Source organism: Elephas maximus, chromosome 25 (assembly GCF_024166365.1).
Source record: "Elephas maximus indicus isolate mEleMax1 chromosome 25, mEleMax1 primary haplotype, whole genome shotgun sequence".
NCBI classification, from domain to species: Eukaryota; Metazoa; Chordata; class Mammalia; order Proboscidea; family Elephantidae; genus Elephas; species Elephas maximus.
This window is the reverse complement of record NC_064843.1, coordinates 6,268,862-6,290,617: the sequence shown is the minus strand read 5'-3', so window position 1 is coordinate 6,290,617 and position 21,756 is coordinate 6,268,862. Positions and strand designations below refer to the sequence as shown.

The window sequence follows — 21,756 nt, the reverse complement described above, 5'->3', positions numbered from 1 at the left end:
TATCGTTACCTGTAGAGCGTAGGGCATTGGTGGGTCAATGGTAGAATTCTCACCTTCCATGCAAGAGACCTGGGTTCCATTCCCGGCCAGTGCACCATACACACAGCCACCACCTGCCTGTCAGTGGAGGCTTGCATGTTGCTGTGATGCTGAACAGGTTTCAGCAGAGCCTCCAGACTAGGAAGAAAGGCCCGGCAGTCCACTTCTGCAAATCAGCTAGTGAAAACCCTGTGGGTCACAACGGTCTGCTCCACGAGTGATCACAGGGATGGGCAGCATTTCGTTTGTTGTGCGTGGGATCGTCATGAGTCAGGGGCCAACTTGGGACAGCTGGCAACGACCACCACCAGCACCACCTGTGGGCCCCTCCTTGCTGGACAGTGTGGGATCCTAGAACTGCCGGGCGGGGGGCTCCAGTGCTGCAGAGCTGGAACGTGGCCAGAGCGAACACAAGACCCCTAGCGAGCAGCCGAGGTCGGGGATCACGGTCCCACACGGGCTGGCTGTGCTGCTCTGTGTCACTTGTCACAGCTGCCTGTCCTCAGCACTGGGGACGTCCTGTCAGCAGTCACTCTTCTCTGTGGCTGCGTTCCTGGGTGGAACCCTTGGTGGACATGAGGGCTCGGCTCTCCCTGATACCTTCCTCCCGGCCCCACCACGGGCCCCTACCCAGCCCCCATAAAATACGGACTGTGTTAATTTCACGTGCCTCTCCTTCATGCAGATTGCACTTTTCATCAAGGCTTTTAGATCCACCATTACAACGGGAACAATTTCTAGAACAAATTGAACACCTAAAAAAGCATAATTCCCCAGTTAATTAAGCCATAGGGGAGAGTCGGGTGGACTCATTGGAGCATACCCAATGACTGCCTTGTCTTCTCTGTACCTTAGTGTGGTTTGTAGAGCCTGCGATACGGCCCATCTTTGGGAAGGTTCTGACATGTCTCCACACATCTCTGGGGACCAGCCATCATCGGTAAAAAAGCAAGTCATAGAGCATAAAGTATTTTTGCAAGCAGAAAATAAAAATTAACGTAGACTCTAACAGGAAAGAAAAAGAGAAAGCTTGGGACCACCCTCTTGGGGGAATGTGACCCTGGAGGACCTGAAATGCTGCCTGTCCTGTGTGCCCTTGGGATGAGGAATGCAGGTCGAGTCAGATGCCGGTATTAAAATCCGGGCCCGACACTTCCTCACCGCGTGTCCTTGGGCTTATTCTTCCTGAGGTTGCCTTTCCAAGATGAGGATGGCAGCAGTGCCCACCTTGGAGGTTGTTGGTGGGATGAAGCGAGATGCCCCAAGTATCCAGGAAATATAACATGAGGCCGCCAAGCGAGACAGGGGGCCCAGTGACCACCCTCACCGTGGCGACATCCTTCAGAAATTGGGAAGATGTTAATAGTTGTTGAGTGGCTTACTGAGTCCCATCAGCACGCAGGATCCAAACAGGTCACAGAATTTCTTGTTTTTTCCCAAAGCTTGTCCTAAAAGCCATTCGGTGACCACTGGGCCTAGAGTTTGTACTGTCTGACCCCAGGTCTTCACAGAGGCACCTGGGAAATGGGAACTTTGGCTTCAAAGTTTCACCTCCATCACGGAAGCTGGTTTCTTTCTGCCCCGGCTACCCAGGAGAATGGTTCTGGACCTGCGTGAAGCCATCGGGGAAGGGTGGTATTCATCAGAGGGACTCCAAGGCCAGGCAGACATGCCAAGCCTGAGGGAGGGAAACTGAGGCTTTCAGCTTGACAACAAGGACAAAGAGAGAGGGGACGATGGTGTCAACTTCAGAGACAAAAGTGGTCAGGGGAAACAGCCCAGGGGAAGCAGTGGGGTCCCCCAGTGAGGAGCCAGGGAAGGTGGGAAGGTGGTTACAGGGTGCCCAGGGCACAAGACAAGGAAGAAAGTGGATAAAGTCCAGGTGAGAAAGCGGAGTGCCGGCTTGTTCCAGGGCCACTCAACACGAGCCTCAGAGAGTGCCAGACAGCTGCCAAGTACCTCAGGGCACCGTCCGTCAATCCCAGTGTCCCTGTGGGCTTACCCAGCAGCACCTGAGGCTGACAGAGGGTCCGCGACCCCACCACCACCTGTGGGCTTACCCAGCAGCACCTGAGGCTGACAGAGGGCCCGCGACCCCACCACCACCTGTGGGCTTACCCAGCAGCACCTGAGGCTGACAGAGGGCCCGCGACCCCACCACCACCTGTGGGCTTACCCAGCAGCACCTGAGGCTGACAGAGGGCCCACGACCCCACCACCAGTTCCGGCAAGGCGACTCCGACTCCTGGTGACCCCACTGAGTCAGCAGAACTGTGCTCCATAGGGTTCGTGTGGCTGATGTTTTGGAAGTAGATGACCAGGCCTTTCTTCCAAGGCACCTCTGGGCGGACTAGAACCTCCAGCCTGTTGGTTAGCAGCGGAGCAGTTTTACCATTGGCACCATCCAGACCAGTTACAGTTGAATTGAGTTCGACTCAAGTGCTCCACAGGGTTTTCAAGGGCTGTGACCTTTCAGAAGTAGTTTGCCTGGCCTTTCTTCCAAGATGCTTCTGGGTGAACTTGAACCTCCAACCTTATGGTTAGCAGCCGAGTGTGTTAATCATGCATCACCCAGAGACTCCCCGACTTAGCCAGGTGAATACGATTAATGGGTAGGTGAGCCGAGCAGGTTAACTGTAATTGGGGACCAGATGTAAGACTCTGAACCCAAGGGGTGGATGCTTTTGTTTCTAAGTCATGGAGCTGGGGGTCTTCTTGGATACTCTGTGTTACCCTTTGTGGTTAGGGCATCGTTAATGGGATGTAGGAATCCTGTGGCCGGACCCACCAGGGCAGGGCAGAGAGAAACGACTTCTGAGAGGTGCTTGGTTCCTCTGTGAGCATCATTCTGATGGAGCCAGGGTTCCCAGAGGCAGCTGACCTGGATTTGATAACGTCCTCCTCTCTCGGTGGCCGCGAGGGAGAGCTGCTGTGAACAAGTTGTGTTTCTCTGTGTACTTAATTGGTATGCTCATTCAACATTCAAATATTTAATGAGAACTCTTTCCTCCTCCATGACATCAGAAATCACTCTGACATTTGCTGAACCAACTTGGCAACTTTATTAGAGATTTGAATGGGAGTCGTCCATGGTTTGGAGCTGTCTGTGCCGTAGTTAGTTCCAAAAATCGTGTGTGGGAGCGCGAAGTAGGAGAAACTCGGGGCTGTGAGGGTCAGGAATAGTATCATCTACTTATCCCGGGAGCCAAATAGCAGCAGATCAACGCAAGCACGACTGAAAGCAGTGAAAACAACAACACTTCAGAGAGGAAAAAAGCAGTGTTTTGTTTTGCAGGGTTTTTTAGACTTGGCCGCATTCGCAGAGTCTGCTCAGATGCTCATGGCCCCCGCACTTCAGAAAATCCATGCCGTAGCCGACCCGAGAAAGCACTGTCATGAATTCACGTCCAGTTTAGCATCACCATCCCATTGTACAGATGGGGAAACCAAGGCTCACAGAGGCGGGGTTATGCTAGAGGCCTGAGGCCAGGCTGGGTCTTGGCCCCAAGTTCGCTGATCACAAGTCCTGACTAAGCCTTCTTGTCCCACCACCAGGGTTGCTGTGAGGGTGGAATCGGACGCCGTCCATCAGAGCACACGGTCAGTCAGAAAACACCGTGCGAACATTGGTGCTGCCACTGCACATGGTCTGGCGTGGGCCGGTCCCCATGGTGGATGCCGAGCTCACTGAGGGCAGGCAGCCTCTCAGCCCCTGTGCCTTGATGGACACTCCTTATTCAGCACGTGTTTTGAGCACCTCCTATGTGGCAGACAGGGTTCCAGGTACGGAGGGTGTAGCCCAGCGTGAAGGGACAGACTCCCTGCCCTTGGCGAGTGGCTCTGGAGGTGGTGGGGGAGAGAGGACATCAACAATGAGTGAGCTGTGGCACATGCTGGGCCGTCAGTGCTTCGGACACAGTAGAGGGGGGTGGGGGGGGCACTATCTTAAATGAGCTGGTCTGTGAAGGTGACATCTGCTCCGTCCCAGGCCATCAAAGGTTGGAGAGGCCAGTTCCCTTTGTCTCATTTTGCTCTGAAGTATGTTTGTTTTCAGTTGTGTTGACACAGGTGCACGGTCTGGCCTTGTGAGCCATGTGTGTGAGAGACAGAGACAGTTTCACAAAAGAAAAGGAGAAGGACCTGTGTTCCTTAAGTCAGTTGTGGGAGCAGACAACGGGAGGTTACAAAGGGGTTTGAGGAAGCAGGGGCTCAGTGTTTATGCTGTGACAGACCCCAGGGGAGCACCACTTCTCTGAGGAGGAGGGAGAAGCAGGATGATACTAAGCTGGTTGCAGGTGTCTGGCCTCACTGGTCCTTTCTGAGTGCCCAGGATCCTGACCATTCCAGTTGTTAGCAAGTTTGAAGGTCACCTCTGGTAAGTGTCTGAGCTAGCCCACCACTAGGTGGCGCTGCTAACCCTGAACAGCTTTGTTGCTCTTATTGCCCAAACAGGCAGGAAAGTTGCCCCCATCCTATGGATAGAATTATAGGAAGTCGGAGATTTATAACCTGGAGTGTCCAAAACATTTTAAAACTGTACTTGAAGAGTCATGAAAATTAAATTCAGTCCAAGGGATGGGATGAATGACTGTAGGAAAACATGCTCAGCTTTCAAACCTTTCTTCCTAGTTCTTCGATAACTCTGAAAACCAGGATTTCTGGAACCTCTTCATGATTCCATGGGAAGAGATATCCTGCACCCCTACGCTGGTTCACATCGGGGACGAGAGGCGCCTCAGCACTGATGTGCAAACATGGACAACCCAGAGGGGTTGATGTCCAGCCTAGGCATGTTCTTTGTTGTTTTTAGAAGAGGGTCCATGGATCCTGAGACATGCCTAACAGCTCAGTGGCTTCTCACAGAGGGCAGAGAGGGGCAAGTGCATAACTTCATCCTACCTAGGCACCAACCAAAGCCCCATTCCTAGGGGCACCCCTCTTGGGCAGCAGAGCGTTCGGGGCTTATGTAGTCCAGGGGGTCATCTGTGCTGGAGGCTGGAGCCCAGGAAACCCTGCCTGTGTGCAGGGTCTGTCCAGGACTTCTCCAGACCTCCGAATGTCCAAAGATGCCATGTGGAGGGATGGCCTGTAGGTGTCACCCTCCAATATCCTGTCCCGTCATGCCAGTGCCCATGAGCAAAAGTAAATCATTGGCTGGAGAGAATAAAAAAAGAAGAAACAACCAGGCCAGACAAGCCATGTCAACTTTAACTACAAGGTAACAAAAGTCAGCGCACATATTAGTTATCTAGCGCTGCTATAACAGAAGTGCCACAAGTGGGTGGCTTTAACAGCAAGAAATTCATTTTCTGTCAGTGTAGGAGGCTGGAAGTCCAAATTCAGGGCGCCAGCTCTAGGGGAAGGCTCTCTCTGTCCATTCTGGAGGAGTATCCTTGTCTCTTCAGCGTCTATTCTTGGGTTTTTGGCAATCATGTGGTATGTATCTTTGCCTCTGTGCTTGCTTGCTTGCTTAATCTTTTATATCTCAAGAGAGATTGATTTAGGACACACCCTACAGTGTACTGCATCATTACCATAACAAAGAAAGCCCATTCCCAAATGGGATTATAGTCACAAGTATAACCAATACCAAACATGTTCCCGTTGAGTTGATGTCGACTCTTAGCAACCCTATAGGACAGAGCAGAACTGCCCCAAAGCGTTTCCAAGGAGCAGCTGGTGGATTCGAACTGTTGACCTTTTGGTTAGCAGCTGAGCTCTTAGCCACTGCGCCACCAGAGCTCCATCATAAATATAGGGGTTAGGATTTATAGTACATATTTGGGGGGGATGCAATTCAGTCCATAACAGTGCATAATGGACACAGTAGGGTTTTAATATCCACAGGCGTGCCGCTTCCAGAACTGTTGGCTCGGGTCACAAGACACATGGCTTATTGCCTTCGCCCACTCCAGTGGGACTTGGCTTCAGAACCTGTTTATAGTTCTGAGGTAGAGCAGTGGGGCAGGGTGAGCAGCTTCATCACTTGATTCATTGAACCTCCTGTTTCAACTCCATTTTGAGGTGTTCCTAGGCTCTGGGATCTTAGCTACTTCTCAGAGCCCCATGCGTTTGTGTATTAATTCATCAGTTCCTTCCTTCCTCCCTTCCTTCTTTCCCTCTTCCTTCCTTTTGTGATCCTTTCTCCCTCTCTTCTCCCTCCATCCTTTCCCTCCCCTCTTCTCACCCTCCAGTCCTTCCTTCTTCTCATCTTTTTTCCCTCCCTGTCTCCCTCAGCCATTTGTTGGGTGGGATGATGGATCTCAGGCTCACAGGGCATTTAGCAGTGAATAAGCAGCTGCAGTCTCTACCTGGGTGGTGGCTGTCTCAGTGGGTGCTCGCTGCTCCATCTCCTGTTTTTTAAGTAGCCAGAGGTCCTCGGCCACCAGCTCCTCAACTGCCCTGGACTGCTCCCTAGAGTGTGGCTGGCCATCCTTGGTGCCTTGCAGCCAGGTGAGAAGGGGAAGAGCTTATCACCCAGCCCAGTGTGTGTGAGCAATGCCAGTACCTGGTCTGAAGCTTGTCTCCACCCCTTCCCTTCCACTAGGAGGCGCTGACTCGGACAAGCCAGTGGCAGTACTAAGAGACCTTCGGTGGGGCAGGGGAGGAGGGAAGACAAAGACAGCTTATTCCTGACATAGAAGTGGTCACTCCTGATATAGAAAAAATATATCAGATATACAGGCAGTCAGTAAGGTTGGCAGGACCTCAGGGACACAGGATGCGCAACGGAGGGAGCAACTCAGGCTGGATTGGACTCATGCTGGAGCACCTGAGAGCAGTGAACATTCCAGAAGGTCCGGAGAGGCAGGCCATGGAGCTTGGGTTGAGTAAGAAGAAGCAGAAGGAAGAAAAGTGTCTGAAAATGGCACACAGCATGGGCGGGGCCAAGGCAGCATCTTCTGGGAGCCTGGTGACGTGGAGGAGGGGTATGAGCACAGCCTGGAGGTCAGGCTGGAGGCCCTGCCATCAGGGACAGTGGGAACAAGCCCTGGGAAGGAGCTGGAGCAGAGGAGAGATGGGACCTGCACCCTAGCCTGGAGGGGCCACTGGCTGGATGGAGCCCCCTGGGGAGGGGCTGCCTCTGGGACTTGGGAGGGGAGACTGCCTCCCTCTAGGAGCATGAATGGTGCTTCCCCAGATGAAGGGGGTGGGTACTAGGCAGCCACAGGGACAGGGCCTCTGAGCTGTGGCTGGGGGGGCTGTGTCTCTGAGCTGTGGCCAGGGGGCTGTGTCTCTGAGCTGTGGCCGGGGGGTTGTGTCTCTGAGCTGCAACCGCGGGGCTCTGTCTCTGAGCTGTTTCCGGGGGGTTATGTCTCTGAGCGGTGGCCAGGGGGCTGTGTCTCTGAGCTGTTTCCGGGGGGTTATGTCTCTGAGCGGTGGCCACGGGGCTCTGTCTCTGAGCTGTTGCCGGGGGCTGTGTCTCTGAGCTGTGGCCAGGGGTTGTGTCTCTGAGCTGTGGCCATGGGACTGTGTTTCTGAGCTGTGGCCGGGGGGGTGTGTCTCTGAGCTGTGGCCGGCGGGGTGTGTCTCTGAGCTGCAGCTGCGGGGCTCTGTCTCTGAGCTGTTGCTGGGGGACTATGTCCCTGAGCTGCGGCTGGGGGGGGCTCTGTCCCTGAGCTGCAGCCAGTAGGGGGTGTTGTGTCTCTGAGCTGTAGCCAGGGGATTGTCTCGGGGCTGTGGCTGGGTGGCTGTGTCTCTGAGCTGCGGCCGGGGGGCTGTGTCTCTGAGCTGTGGCCGGGTAGCTGTGCCTCTGAGCTGCGGCCAGGGGCTCTGTCTCTGAGCTGCGGCCGGAGGGGTGTAGTGTCTCTGAGCTGTGGCCAGGGGATTGTGTCTCGGGGATGTGGCTGGGTAGCTGTGTCTCTGAGCTGCGGTTGGGTGGCTGTGTCTCTGAGCTGTGGCCGGGGGGGCTGTGTCTCTGAGCTGTGGCTGGTTGGCTGTGTCTCTGAGCGGTGGCCAGGGGCTCTGTCTCTGAGCTGCGGCCGGGGTGGGGAGGGGGGGTTGTATCTCTGAGCTGTGGCCAGGGGATTGTGTCTCGGGGCTGTGGCTGGGTGGCTGTGTCTCTGAGCTGTGGCTGGGTGGCTGTCCCTGTGTCTGGGTGGCTGTCCCTGTGTCTGGGTGACTGTCCCTCTGCTCTGTGGCCAGGGCTTGCCCCTGTGAGCCATGGCCGGGTGACTGACCGCCTGTAAGCTGACACGCAGCTGCACACTGTGCCACCAGTCTACCTGTGGTGATGTTCCTGGGGACCGCTGCTCCATGAGTGAACCCCTGCAGGAATGGAAGCTGCCTAGGGGGTTTCATCTCCCCAACATCAGCCCTCACAGAGCACTGCACACAGTGGGGGCTTGATAAATGTGTAATGACAGTGTACAGGATATGCCTCTCAGCCGAAGCAGCCAGCAGGCGTGTTGGCTCTCTGTGGGTGGGCGACGCCTGGGATGCACAGCGGGCGAGGTGGAGGCTGGGCCTGGGCAGCTTCCTCGTGGTCATGTTTGCAGCCAGGCAGTAAACAGGAGCCTGCACAGGGCTGCAGAAGTGCCGTGTGTCCTCTGACCACAGAAGGACAGAGGGCAGGCAGGGTGTGCTCGTGGCCACCTGCCAGCCGGCTACCCACCCCAAGGCCTTTAGTGGCCAAGGGATCTGGCCTCTGGCCACCGTCTCCAGAGCCCACTGTGGAGAGCCGTGGCGGGACACTCTGGGCAGTCACTCATGCCAGAAATGAAATAAAAAAATAATTAAGAGCTTGGACTCCAAAGGTCCAGGGATTAAAAGTCCCCAATGCAGAACAGGGCCCTAATCAAAGGGATGGCACCATTATCTGTTCTCCACACATGTCGCTGCACACAGGCAGCTGGCTTTAATTACTGGTAGTTCTTTTTAGGTTAAAGATGAATTTGAGACAGCTACCAACTTGGAAGGTTTATCTTCCAGTTACAGAGAAGCCTGTTAATGACGATCACTTAAGGCGGCTGCCGTTTTCCAGCCGTCACAGAGGCTCCAGTGCCTGGGGAGAATGGGCAGCCACAGACAATCAAGGGCACAGCCAGTGAACTGGAGGGGGTGTCACGGATGGGGACCTTGCCAGGCCCTGCCCGGGAAGACTGCTGGTGCTGATGTCTGCCCCAGGAGGCCCCACCCTCATTGTGACCGGGGCCGACCCTGAAGAGGTCTCAGGCTTTCAGGTGGCCTCGCTGTGTCTCTCTTGTTTAGCTGCCTGGAAGGTGGGGTGAGGGTCAGAGACCCCCTTGGGTCACTCCATCAGGGCCTCAGGGAGACATGGGCCTACGGCTCCAGCAACAGCTGACTCTGTCTTGTCCCGACAACGCTTTCCTGTCCCTGGGCTGGCAGCCCTCGAGATCTGGACAGGTGGAACCAGGCCCTGCCACGCTCAGACCTGTCAGCTCAGAGGCCCTTCCACTGAGCATGGTACAGAGCTGTGCTGGACCTTTGAGACCTCGGCCACTGCCCCCAGCTGGAACTTCCTCTCCACTGGCCAAGCATCCTGCTGCCAGCCAGCACTTGGTGCTCTCTTTCCCCACTGCCCACCTGCTTGAAGCCATGCCTGGGCATGCTTGACCCCAACAGTGTGACCATTCCTATGTTTAGGCCATGAGCCCTGCTTGCTTGTTTTGGGAGTGGGACCCAGAATCCAGCATCCCAGTTACCCCCAGGGGATTCTGAGTCTGAGAACCCGTGAACCAAACTGAGAAAGAGCCTTCTGAAGCCATGAGGTCAGCTACTACAGTTATGTCTTCTGGAGCTTTCTCCAGTGTTAAGTGGGCTGAAGATAGCATTCTTGAGGACAGCACTGTGCCCCCAGGGCTCTCCTTCTGCGTCATCTCGCTCCCTGGAATGAGGGGAGGACGGAGCAAGGCCCCTCAGGAGGGACGTGTCCTCCCGCACGCCCGGTTCCTGCAGGACAGCACCCCTTCTGGGCAGAGAATACAGTAGAAGCCTGGATAGGTTGGCCCAAAATAGGTTATTCCATCTGACAGCTGCGTCGTACAGGCTGCTCAGAGTGGCTGTAAGGATGAATAACAAGCTCTGCTGAGGCCTCAGGTCTGCCGGCACATACTGCACATGCATACATGGCACACATATGCACATGCACACACATGCGTGCACACGCACATACACACGTGTGGACTCCTGTAATGTACACACACATGCACACACATTCTTGTGGACCCCTGTGATGTACAAACACATGCGCACACATACATGCATGTGGACTCTTGTACACACACATGCACACACATACATGCATGTGGACTCTTGTACACACACATGCACACACATACATGCATGTGGACTCTTGTACACACACATGCACACACATACATGCATGTGGACCCCTGTAATGTACACACACATGCATGTGGACTCCTGTAATGTACACACACATGCACACACATGCACGTGGACCCCTGTAATGTACACACACGTGCACACATATGTGCACGTGGACTCCTGTAATGTACACACACATGCGCGCACATGCACGTGGACCCCTGTAATGTACACACACACGCACACACATACATGCATGTGGACCCCTGTAATGTACACACACACACACATACATGCATGTGGACTCCTGGGAGGTACATCCACAAGCACACACGTGTCAACTCCTGTGAGGTACACACACATGGACACATGTGTGGACTCCTGTGAGGTACGTGCACACACATGCATATGGACTCCCGTGAGGCACACACATATGTAGACTCCTGTGAAGTACAGTCACATGCACACATATGTGGACTCCTGTGAGGTACACACACACGCATGTGGACTCCTGGGACGCAGGCAGCATGCCAAGGGGGAAAGGGTTTGCATGGTCTGGTCTCCCTTTAGTGTCGTCTTCAGAAGATGCTCTCTGGTGCAGAGAGAGCAAACGAAGAGAGAAAGTGTGGTAAAGGAGGCCCGCAGGAATGTACGGAGCAGGGGTTTGCTCTAATATAAAAATGAACTTTGAAGCCGTACCTCACCTGTCTGGAGGGAGGCCCAGGGCTGCCCCCTTGCAGAGCCCCATGCCATGCTGTCACCCCTCATTACCAGCGCGGCGTGCTGGCTCGGCTGGGAAATGTCACCTGCTCCTTCACCTTCTCACCGTCGGTGGCCGGGCATGTGCAATGCCTGCTCCATCAGATGGGAAAAATCACAGAAGACAGCCCCCGGGATGTGACCCTGCTACGTCTGGGGCAGGCCGGCCGAGGGGTTCCTCCCTAAGTGGGCTCTTTATTTTGTAGTAATAGAGGGACTGGCCATTCAGGGAGGTGGGGGCCCAGAACGTGGCCAGGAGGGCCTTCCCTCCTGGTGCTGTCCTGGCTTCTGGCCACTGCACAGGGGCACGAGATCCTCTCAGGCAGGCCTTAGAGGTATGTCTCCTCCCACCTGGCCTGTGCTGGGTGTCCATCTAGGCCCTGCACGTGACAGCCATGGTGGCCAGCGGGGGAGAGCAGGGCTGGAGCAGCGAGCCTCCACCCTGCAGACTGTCTGGACCCATTTCTCCCACTCTGTATTTTGTCCATTTCATGCACTGCGACTCCCACCTGCTCCCAGGACCAAGTGCTCCCAACCAGTCTCTCATTTGAGACTCTGCTAAAAAACAGGCAGAGAGCAACGTGGGGGTTTCTTCCGTGGGGGCCTCCCTGAGCCCCGGATTGGCCATGTGTACAACTCAGGGACGTTCCTTATACTCACCTGTTGTGTATCCATCACCGCTGTCCATTTCCCAAAGTTTTCACCCCAAACAGACTCTGCGCCCCTTATGCAGTCCCTCCTGCATCCCTCAGCCCCCAGTAACCACTAATAAACACTAGTGTCTCTGCGTTCATCTGCTGTAGGCATCTCATCTGAGCTGGGTCATACGATATGCACCTTCAGTGTCTCATTTATCTCACTCAACATAATTTTTTCATGTGTCGTCATCATGTTCTCTGGGAGCACTGACCACGGCCTTCTTGTGACCTCGCCCAGCTGGGGACAGGGTGGGGCACAGGTGGGTGACAAGCCAAAGCTCCACTACCATTTGCCTGTCGGGGTCCAGTCGATTCTGAAGCTACTGTTTGGAGGTTGCCTTTTTCTGGATTCAACGTTCACTCAGTTGCCATGACCCGTTTTTGACTGGTTTCCAGAATTCTAACAAAGTTCATTCTTCTTGTTGCTGCTTGGAGTCTCGTGTGTTTGTGGGGCTCTTGCCACCACCTTATCCAGACTGTGGTCTGCGTTTTGGAGGCAGACCTCCCAGGTCTCCGTGGACCGTGCCATCTCTTTCCAATTTTGACACTCCTATGGTCCCCTGAGAAGGGCCAGGTGTCCAGGAACAGTAGGTTTCTATAAGGGAAGGGCAGGGCCTGGTTGCCCAACCAGGAGTGTCGGCAAAGGAAAGGGCTCTTGGCAGAGGTCCTAGCACAGCAGAGCCGGGAACATGGTAGAGGGGATGTGCTTGTAGGGACTCCCCAGCTTCCCATCCACCAGGACCCCTGCTGCCTGAGCGCTGGGGTTGAGGGCATCCCTTTGCTGGTCCCTGGACTTCCTGATCTCCCCATGGTACCCAGAGAGCCTAACCAGGGTGCTAATCATTGCTGGGTCTCAGGGCTCTGCTTCTCTGCTGTGGAGGCAGTGGGGACTCAAGGGGCCCTGTTGGGAACAGGTGGACACAAAGGCCACCAAGACTTGAGTCCTTTCTGGGAACAGAGCAAAGCCAACCCACTTCCCATTCCAGCCTGTTGGATGCCAGCCTCTCTCCAGTGGGGGAGGACTTTGGTGTCAGCCTGGGGACTTTGCTTCCGGCTCCTTTCCAACACACAGAGCTTGCCCTGCGAGCTCATGGCTGTCGCAGAATTCTTCAGGCACACCCCTCTTTAAACTCCAGATCCTGAATCTTCTAAGAAAGAGCGCCAGGAGACTCTAACATGGAATGTGGGGACATCAAAAAGTTAGTGAAAAGACAAAAAGCAGTTTCCTGTTTAACCTAGGATAGTCTGGCTCGAGCCCTTAGCAAGAGAGGCAAAGGCTGCTTTCTAAGAGAGAGGCCTGCAGGGCTCTTCTTACCTTCGTGAGAGAGGTGTGTCTTTCCAGCTAGGACCTCTGCTGGAATCACTGGCTTTGTCATTTACCAGCTAAAACGGAAGCCGATTTCTACTCAAATCGTTTGACTGTCCTATGGGGCCCGTTGGCTTTTGCTCATCTCAGACCCAGCTAAAGAGAACCTTTCTGCCTCTCCTTTCGGGAGTCTTTTTCTGTCATGTTTCCACTCTGCTCTTGGTCCTGCCTGCAGCCCAGGCTGGAAGGTGGGAGAAGATGGTGGTTGTTGGTTCCCACCCTGCTCTTTACTCTACCTCCCCTCCAGCACATTCTGCCTGAGTTCCACACCCACCCTCAGGTCCCAATGAGACATCTGGTATACCCAGTCACAGGAAAGCATGGTACCAAAGGCTGGCTCTCTTAGATGTTCCAGAGAGAAGACTGGAGAAGCTTGATCAAAAGCAGGAAGAGGGGGATGGATGCCAGCGTCCGTAGGAGAGCCTGCTGCTGGGCCTGTGTGGAAGAGCACAAGGTTGGGGGTGTAGAGACAGGTCCCAGCACACCGGGCCAGGTTGCAATCCCAGCCTCTCCTCTGCCAGGCCAGGATCCCAGCCATGCCCGGACACACAGCTGCCCCCTCTGAGTTTCCTCCTCTGCACAGCCTAAATGCACTGGTCGGGGAACCCTATCAGCTCTGAGTAAGCATCGAGGCGTAAAACGATCCACCTGGGCACTCCTTAAAATGCAGATTCCCATCTGTGGAGACCCGGATTTGGTACGTCAGGGGTGGGGCCCACAGCTTTGGGTTTTTTTTTTTTTTTTTGCTCTGCTTTGCTTTTTGCATTTGTTTGTTTTTCTTCTAGTACTTTAAAAAAATGTTTTATTTTGAAATAGGTATGGCATCACAGGAAGCTGCAGGGATAGTAGAGAGCCTAAGCACCCTTCATCCCCAAGGAGCTGCATCTTACTGTAGCCCGTGTCACAGCCCTGGTGGCGCAGCAGTTAAGCACTCAGCTGCTGACCCTAAAGGTCTGGAGTTGGAACCTACCAACCACTCGCGGGAGAAAGATGTGGCAGTCCGCTTCCGTAAAGATAACCCCCAGCCTTGGAAACCCTATGGAGCAGTTCTCCTCTGCTCTATCTGGTTGTTATGAGTTGGAATTGGCAATGGGGATTTTTTTCATATTACGTGGGGCAAGGAGCCCTGGTGGCACAACAGTTGAGTGCTCGGATGAGCGGAAAGTTTGGTAGCGATTGACAAACCCTTTGGAGGCAGGCTTACTCTGCGCATGGGGTTGCTGTGAGCCGGACTCCACTCGATGGCACCCAACAGCAGCAGCGTTTAAAACTACTGCATCCTTACGTTCCTTTGCACTGACTGACGCTGTCATTTTTTCTCACCAGATGCTTTAGTTCATCGCTGTTGTTGTCAAGTGCGATGATTCCGTTCTGACTCATAGCGACCCCACGTACAACAGAAGGAAACACTGCCCAGTCCTGTGCCATCCTCACAATCGTTGTTATGCTTCAGCCCATTGTTGCAGCCACTGTGTCAATCCATCTTGTTGACGGTTTTCCCTTTTTTCACTGATCCTCTACGTTACCGAGCATGATGTCCTTCTCTAGGGACTGGTCCCTTCTGATAGCATGTCCAAAGTATGTGAGATACAGCCTCGTCATCCTTGATTCTAAGGAGCATTCTGGTCGTACTTCTTCAAAGACAGATTTGTTCGTTCTTCTGGTAGTCCGTGGTATAGTCAATATTCTTCACCAACACCATGATTCAAAGGCCTCAATTCTTCAGCCTTCCTTATTCGTTGTTTAGCTTTCGCATGCGTATGAGGCAATTGAAAACACCATGGCTTGGGACAGATGCACCTTAGTCCTCAAAGTCATATCTTGTTTTTTAACACTTTAAAGAGGCCTTTTGCAGCACATTTGCCTGATGCGATATGTCATTTTGATTTCTTGACTGCTGCTTCCAAGGGAGAAACGCTGGTGGCCTAGTGGTTAAGTGCTACAGCTGCTAACCAAGAGGTCGGCAGTTCAAATCCTCCAGGCACTCCTTGGAAACTGTATGGGGCAGTTCTACTCTGTCCTATAGGGTCGCTATGAGTCGGAACCGACTCGATGGCAGTGGGTTTGGTTTTGGTTTTGCTTCCATGGGTGTTGATTGTGGATCCAAGTAAAAGGAAATCCTGGACAACTTCTTTGCAGTAACACTAAGAAATTCCTCTCGCTGCCCTGTGTCACTTTTCTATAAAGTTCCACTGCTTCCATTTTTCCTTTCCTCACGTCAGGCCCCCCTTCTGCCCTAGCAAGTCTCTAACCCTTATAGAACATTAGCTTTGCTCTCCTGCTCCATAAAACATCTCTGACATTATAAGAAAAATGGCATAAAGATAAATAGCAGGTTTACTGAATTTGCATTGTTGCTCAGCTAGGTTGTCCTGTGCTGGGAGGTACTGAATGTGCTTCGGACAAGTCGTCAGTTGCAGACCGTGGTGGTAAACTCAGGTGATGCTCACCCCACCTATCAACCAAGTGCCCAGCTCACTGACTTGTTTCTCTGAGTCTCTAGACTCCCTGTCTATCTATTGATGCTCCTTAATTACCTAAAACGTAGAGATGGTGAGCTATAAAATGATGTCTTCAGACTGAGCACCAGCCAGTACTGACTCTAGTTCAGCAATCAGACCCCAGTGGGGTTTACTGCAGCTCTCTGAGGTCTGGCACCCATGCTCCACAGGCTCTCCACTTGGTGGACACATTCTCCCAGGAGCTTCTGCTGGCCAAGCCACCATCCTCAGTCATGTGGAGATGTAACCACCCTTCCAGGCCTGCCTGTGAGCTCACCCTGCTGGCTTGGTGTGGTGATAAGGAAGCACTGATGCTACAGACTTGACTAACTCCGAGGGCATGAGCGCCCGGTTGCTTGAGTAAACGTGGTGTCTGATCATTCAGCTCGCTGTGCGCTGGGTTTGTGAACAGAGACTTCTGGAATGTTTCCATCTGCATCTTCTGTATCCCTCCTTCCAGGCCAGCTTCTTCTTCAGCTGAGAAGGCTTCTGCCCTTCTCCCGACAGCACGAGCATTTTTCCTGCCTCCTCACCATGCTGCCTGGTTGTCTCAGGAGTTAACCGTTTGTGTGCGATCCTTAAGCTCAGCCCCCAGCCCCAAAGAGGTATCACTCCAGAAACGGACGTGAGGACGTAGACTGGTGAAACGGTTACAAAATTCAGGGGCAAACAGGAGAGGGCGCACTGAGTCCCCACTCTGCGGGGGCTGGGGGAGACCTGGAGTCTTGGAAAGTGGATAAGAAGTCGGATGATAGGGCAGGAAGAGGTGGCCAAGATGTGGTTGATACAACAGCAACAAAAAAAACATTGCCATCAAGTTAATTCCGACTCATGGCGACCCCATGTGTTACAGAGTAGAACTGAGCTCCGAAGGGTTTTTCTGGGCTGTCAGAATTGACTTGAAGGTTTTTGTTTTTTGGTTTTTGTTTGTTTGTTTGTTTTCTTAACATTTTGTGGAAGCAGATTGCTAGGCCTTTCTCGCATAGTATGGCTGGTTGGGTTCAAACCACCAAACTTCCGGTTAGGAGTCGAGTACAAACCGTTTGTGCCACTGAGGACCTTATAGACCAGCCCTTGCAGGGGTTGGACAGAGTCACAGGGAGGAGCTGAGATGGGAGGCAGTTGGCATCTCAGTCATCGAGGGCCTCCAATGTCGTTTCGTGGACCGTGGGACTTTCTTTCATACAAGCCGTTAGCTCTGAATTTTGGATTTACAGATTCCTTTAAGACTTGGATTAAGGCCACACAGACAGCAGCATGTGCACATAGTGTTCTGTGTGGGACCCTGTGCTCAGTCATAGGCCCCAGGTTGTCCGTTGGTCCCTGGCTGGCCAAGCTGTGTGGTCTGCTGGAACTGCTGGAACTGGACTGTGTGGTGTCTGGAGCAGGGCTGGCTGAGCTGTGTGGTGCCTGGAGCAGGGTTGGCTGAGCTGTGTGGTGTCTGGAGCCGGGCTGGCCGAGCTGTGTGGTGTCTGGAGCAGGGTTGGCTGAGCAGTGTGGTGTCTGGAGTGGGGCTGCCCTCTGCAGGTTCTAGGGCTGCCATGCTGATGGGCTGTGTGGGTAGGGCTGGGGACTCTAGCACCCACACCAGCGGGGAGGCTGCCACAGGAGCTCAGAGAAGAGCCAGGGGGCCTTGTGCTAGAACGGTGGGAGGCACAGTGTGTGGGAGGGAAACCAGTAGAATGGTTGTTAACTCCCATCAAGTCTGCCCCCAACTCATGGGAGCCCCTCGCACAATGGAATGAAACGCTGCCCAGCTCTATGCCATCCCCACGATCAGTTGCAGATCGGACCACTGTGATCCATGGGGTTTTCACTGGCTGATTTTCAGAAGATCGCCAGGCCTTCTTCCTAGTCCATATTAGTCTGAAAGCTCTGCTGAAACCTGTTCAGCATCACAGCAACACACAAGCCTCCATGCATGGACAGGTGGTGGCTGCCCACGAGGTGCGCTGGGTGGGAATGGAAGCCCGGTCTCCCGCGTGGAAGGCCGGCGTTCTACCACTGGACTATCAAACAGCTGGTTAAGAGCTCTGGCTGCTAACCGGAAGGTCGACAGTTCAAATCCACCAACTCCTCCTTGGAAACCCTATGGGGAAGTTCAACTTTGTCCTACAGGGTCGCTGTGAGTCAGAAACGACTCAGTGGCAATGGGTTTGGTTTTTGGTTTTATTATTGCTGGTCGAATGAATGAATGCCTACAGGAATGAATGAAGGTGAGAAAGAGAGAGGCAGCATCCACCAGGAACACACTTCTGTGCAGGATGGGCATCTCGTATGGTGTCTGGCAACCGTTCTGAGCTGCACTGTGGGAGGCGCTGGAAATGCTAGAGAAGCTTGAATTTGTAATGTGAGTACCTGACCTCACTTCACTTGGGGTGATCAGTACAGTTATGGTCTGTGCTGTAAGGGCCTGTACTTCAGACTGGGCTATCCAGCATGTTCTACCACCGTACTCCCCTGGAGAAGTGTGGGACCAGAGTGCTGGCGGGTGCAGACTCCTCGTGCTGGCGAGGCCTTTCAGCTGGCCAGTATCCTTGGATTAATTGATTTCCTGCTTCAATTGTGCTGGACAGCTGCTTTATCTTTTCCTTCGTATGCTTATTAACTGCCCCAGTGCTCACAGTGCCCGACTTGAAATGAAACCATTTACAATATTAATTTAAGTACACAACCTCTTCAAAGGCGTGATCAAGGCGTTGAGCAATAGGGCATTTTGATTAAAGCCGGAGTTCAACATGATGGTTAGGAGGAAAAGGTCAGCGGTGCAGCTGCCTGTCCACAAAGGGCCTGGCACTGGCAAAGTGTTGACGGCCGATGGGTTGTCCTCCCAGCCTCGGTCTCCTCTGGCTCTTAATACTCTCAGAGACGAGAAGACGCACGTGTCTCCGGAAATCTCCAAGCCGGGAAAAGTGTCTTTATTTCTGGATGGACTTTAGGTCAGCTGGCCAATCATATTATGTCCTTTTTGATATTAAGGCCGCCATTGTGAACAGAAAACTCTCTGGTTAGCTGGCAATGAAAACGCTCATCTTTGTCACCTCAGTGCCATTTTGTCAGATGCTGAACCCAAATGCAGCTCTGTTTTGTCATAATTACCTTCTGTTCAGATGTGAAGTAATTCCGTCTTATAGGTGCAGTTGTTGTTTTATCTTAGTGGGTAGTTCGCTTGGGAGAGCTGGTGGGAAAAAGAAAGCCATAGCTCCGGCTTCCACAGGAAGCCTTGTCGCTTTTGTTGGTTACTGGTAGATTTTGATATGAAATCCCTGAGAAAATAGCAAGATCTCTCTTTAGCTGGAGGAAGAGAAGTGCTCACAGCCGGTTACCTTTTCTTGATCTTTCTGACATTCTTAACAAAGCAACCCAGGTCAGCCTTCCCACATGAAGAGATTTAAAGCCAGCTCATCAGAGGAAACAAAATAATGACTTCTTCTGTGTCTCTGTGAGCAAGCCCACGACTGACCCCAGTGGCCCCATGCCAGCCCCGATTGCTCGGGAATCCCAACCCCAGAGATGAGTGTGAACCAGCATTGGGCAAATGCAGATACAGCTTGGAAAACAAGCTGTCCTTGTGTTGGCTGCTGGGGTCACCGAAGGGACCACTACTGGCTAGGGAGATTGGAGGTGGCTTTAGACCAGTATGGACTCAAACATAGCAAAGGTTTTGAAGATGGTGCAGGACTGGGCAGCGCTTAGTTCTTCTATACATTAGGTCGCTATGAGTTGGAGCTGACTTGACAGCAGCTAACTACTAGCTACTCCAAGCTAGTATAACGTGAAGAGAGTACTGCCAAAACCGTGTTATAGTTGGGTGGGTCGTCAATTCCAACGCATAGCAACCCCATGTGACAGGGTAGAACTGCCCCGTAGGGTTTTCTAGGCTGTAATCTTTACAGAAGCAGATCACCAGGTCTTTCTCCCTGGGAGTCACTGGGAGTGTTTGAACTACCAACCTTTCAGTTAACAGCGAGTGCTTAACCTTTGCTCCACCAGGGCTCCTTTGCCACCACCATTTAGAAAGGTGAAAATGAATCTCCAGGTATGGGTTCACCTCACCCACCTGGGAGGAGACCAGGGACACTTGGCGGAGGGGATGGAGTCCAGATGATCTTTACGAGGGACAGGCATCTACTGTGGGGGATTATAGGAGACCAGTGAACACGTACGTGTTTTCCCTCCTGTCTGAAAAATCTGCTGTCATCATCAGACAAGCTCAGTGAGAATTTACTGAACATGAGACACGGATGAATATTCGAAGAGCGAGGGGAGCTTGGGCTGTGCTGCTGGTCTGTTTGGGGTGAGTCTTGGTTCCGTTTAGGCTAATAACTCCTTCGAGCTGAGAGTTTCAGCTGAGCTGGGGAAATGGGTGGCCGTGTCCATGGCGGGTGACAGGCGTGGAGGGAGTACTTGTCTGTGTGTCCGGAGGGGCTGGTGGGGGCCTTGTGTTAGCCACACGTGGTAATGCAGGCTGGTAGCGTGAGGCCCCGTCAATTCTGAGGAACAGTTGGTGCCACTGTGTCCTGCCCTGTGTGGCCTTCCACCTGCCTGTGTTACTGTCCAGGACATAGCGATGCCTGTGGGGCCAAGAGGGATGACTGAGCAGGAGAGGGGAGGTGGTGAGAGCCTCGTCCGACCACCTTCCGGCTGTGGTTTTGGGCATCTATGTGCTTTTCCCATTTCACTCTGGTTTACAGACAGGGCCTTCTGGAAGACGGGGAATCTCGTTCAGTCAACTTCGAAGTGGCGGCGTCCCACAGCTAACAGGCCCCTCGGTCCCTCCGCACCCCCAGGCTTCACACTCTGAGCCTTCCCCCCACCCCAACACACACACACACACTTATTCTAAAGTCCTTGAGGGACAGCAGAAACCTCAATACTATTTATTCAGCAAATGTCTGGAGGGCCCTTCCCACGTGCCAGGGGCTGAAGGTGAATGGAGAACATTCTGGAAGGGCCCGGTCCCCATGGAGCCTGCAGGCCTTGGGGATGAGCCAGGGCCATACCTCCTGGGCACAGTGGGTGCAGAACCCAGCTCCCACCCAGCTTTTATGGGTATGAGTGTCCTCCTGCCACTGCAACGGATGGCCCCAAACCTGGTGGCTCAAAACAACACACACTGATCATCTTACAATTCCAGAGGCCAGAGGTTGGAATGTGTTTCATCAGCTAAGATCAAGGTGTGGGCAGGGCTGGTCCTTTCTGGAGGCTCCAGGGGAGTCTCCTTGCTTTTTCTAGCTCCCAGAGGCTGCCGGCATTCCTCAGCTTATGGCCCCATCCTCCTTCTTGAAAGCCAGCAATTCCATGGCTCTGACCTGTGATTCGTCCTCACATCCCCTTCTCTGTCTCTCTCTTTCACTTATCAGGACCCTTGTGGTGACATCGGGCCCATCAGGTAAACGAGGCTCATATCCCCTTTCAAGGTTCCTAACTTCATCATGCCAGCTAAGTCCCTTTTGCCCTGTAAGGTGACAGGTCCACAGATTCCGGGGATTAGGACGTGGACATCTCTGGAGACCAGCGTTCTGCTGACCACCTGTGGAGAAAGGGCACAGCGTGTGCTCAGGCTCTGAGTGCACTGGGGCACCAGGAGATGCCCACGCCCCAGCTCTCTGCCGCCCTCTAGATCACATGTGAGTTGAAGAACAGGTTGTTTAGGGTTTAAAGCCAGTGAATCAGACCAGGCTTCCTGTTGTCGGTCTAAACAGGTTTTGTTTTTGTTTTATGGTGGGGGGGTGGTGATTTTTCTCTTTCATTGAGCCGTGCTACAAACATCGGGTAGGTGGCCAATGCATGCTGAGCTGTATCCTCATGATTTTCTGCCCCGTGTTCTCTGACTTTGAACCTGTCTGTCCCCAATCTTCTGAGTTTTATGTTGCTCACTGGTGGTGTAATATCTTCTATTTATTCAGCCCCTGTGATGTCCCAGGCACATAACTGGTCATTGGAGCAGGCCCGGGAGTAAACCACCGTCACCACCCCCTCCATAGATGTAGACACAGGTGCACAAAGCCCTTAGCAGACCCCCACACTCTGCACCTCCTTCATGTCCTTGTGTGTCTGACCCACACCTCTTCCCCATGCCCACTGGCTGAGCCCTAGGGGC

At 53.3% G+C, this 21,756-nt stretch overlaps 1 protein-coding gene across 1 annotated transcript in view; it reads left to right on the top strand.

Annotated features, from left to right (window-relative positions):
• Nucleotides 1-21,756, top strand: part of LOC126067531 (cadherin-4) — a 709,326-nt gene that overhangs the window by 407,629 nt on the left and 279,941 nt on the right. The window lies entirely within an intron of this gene.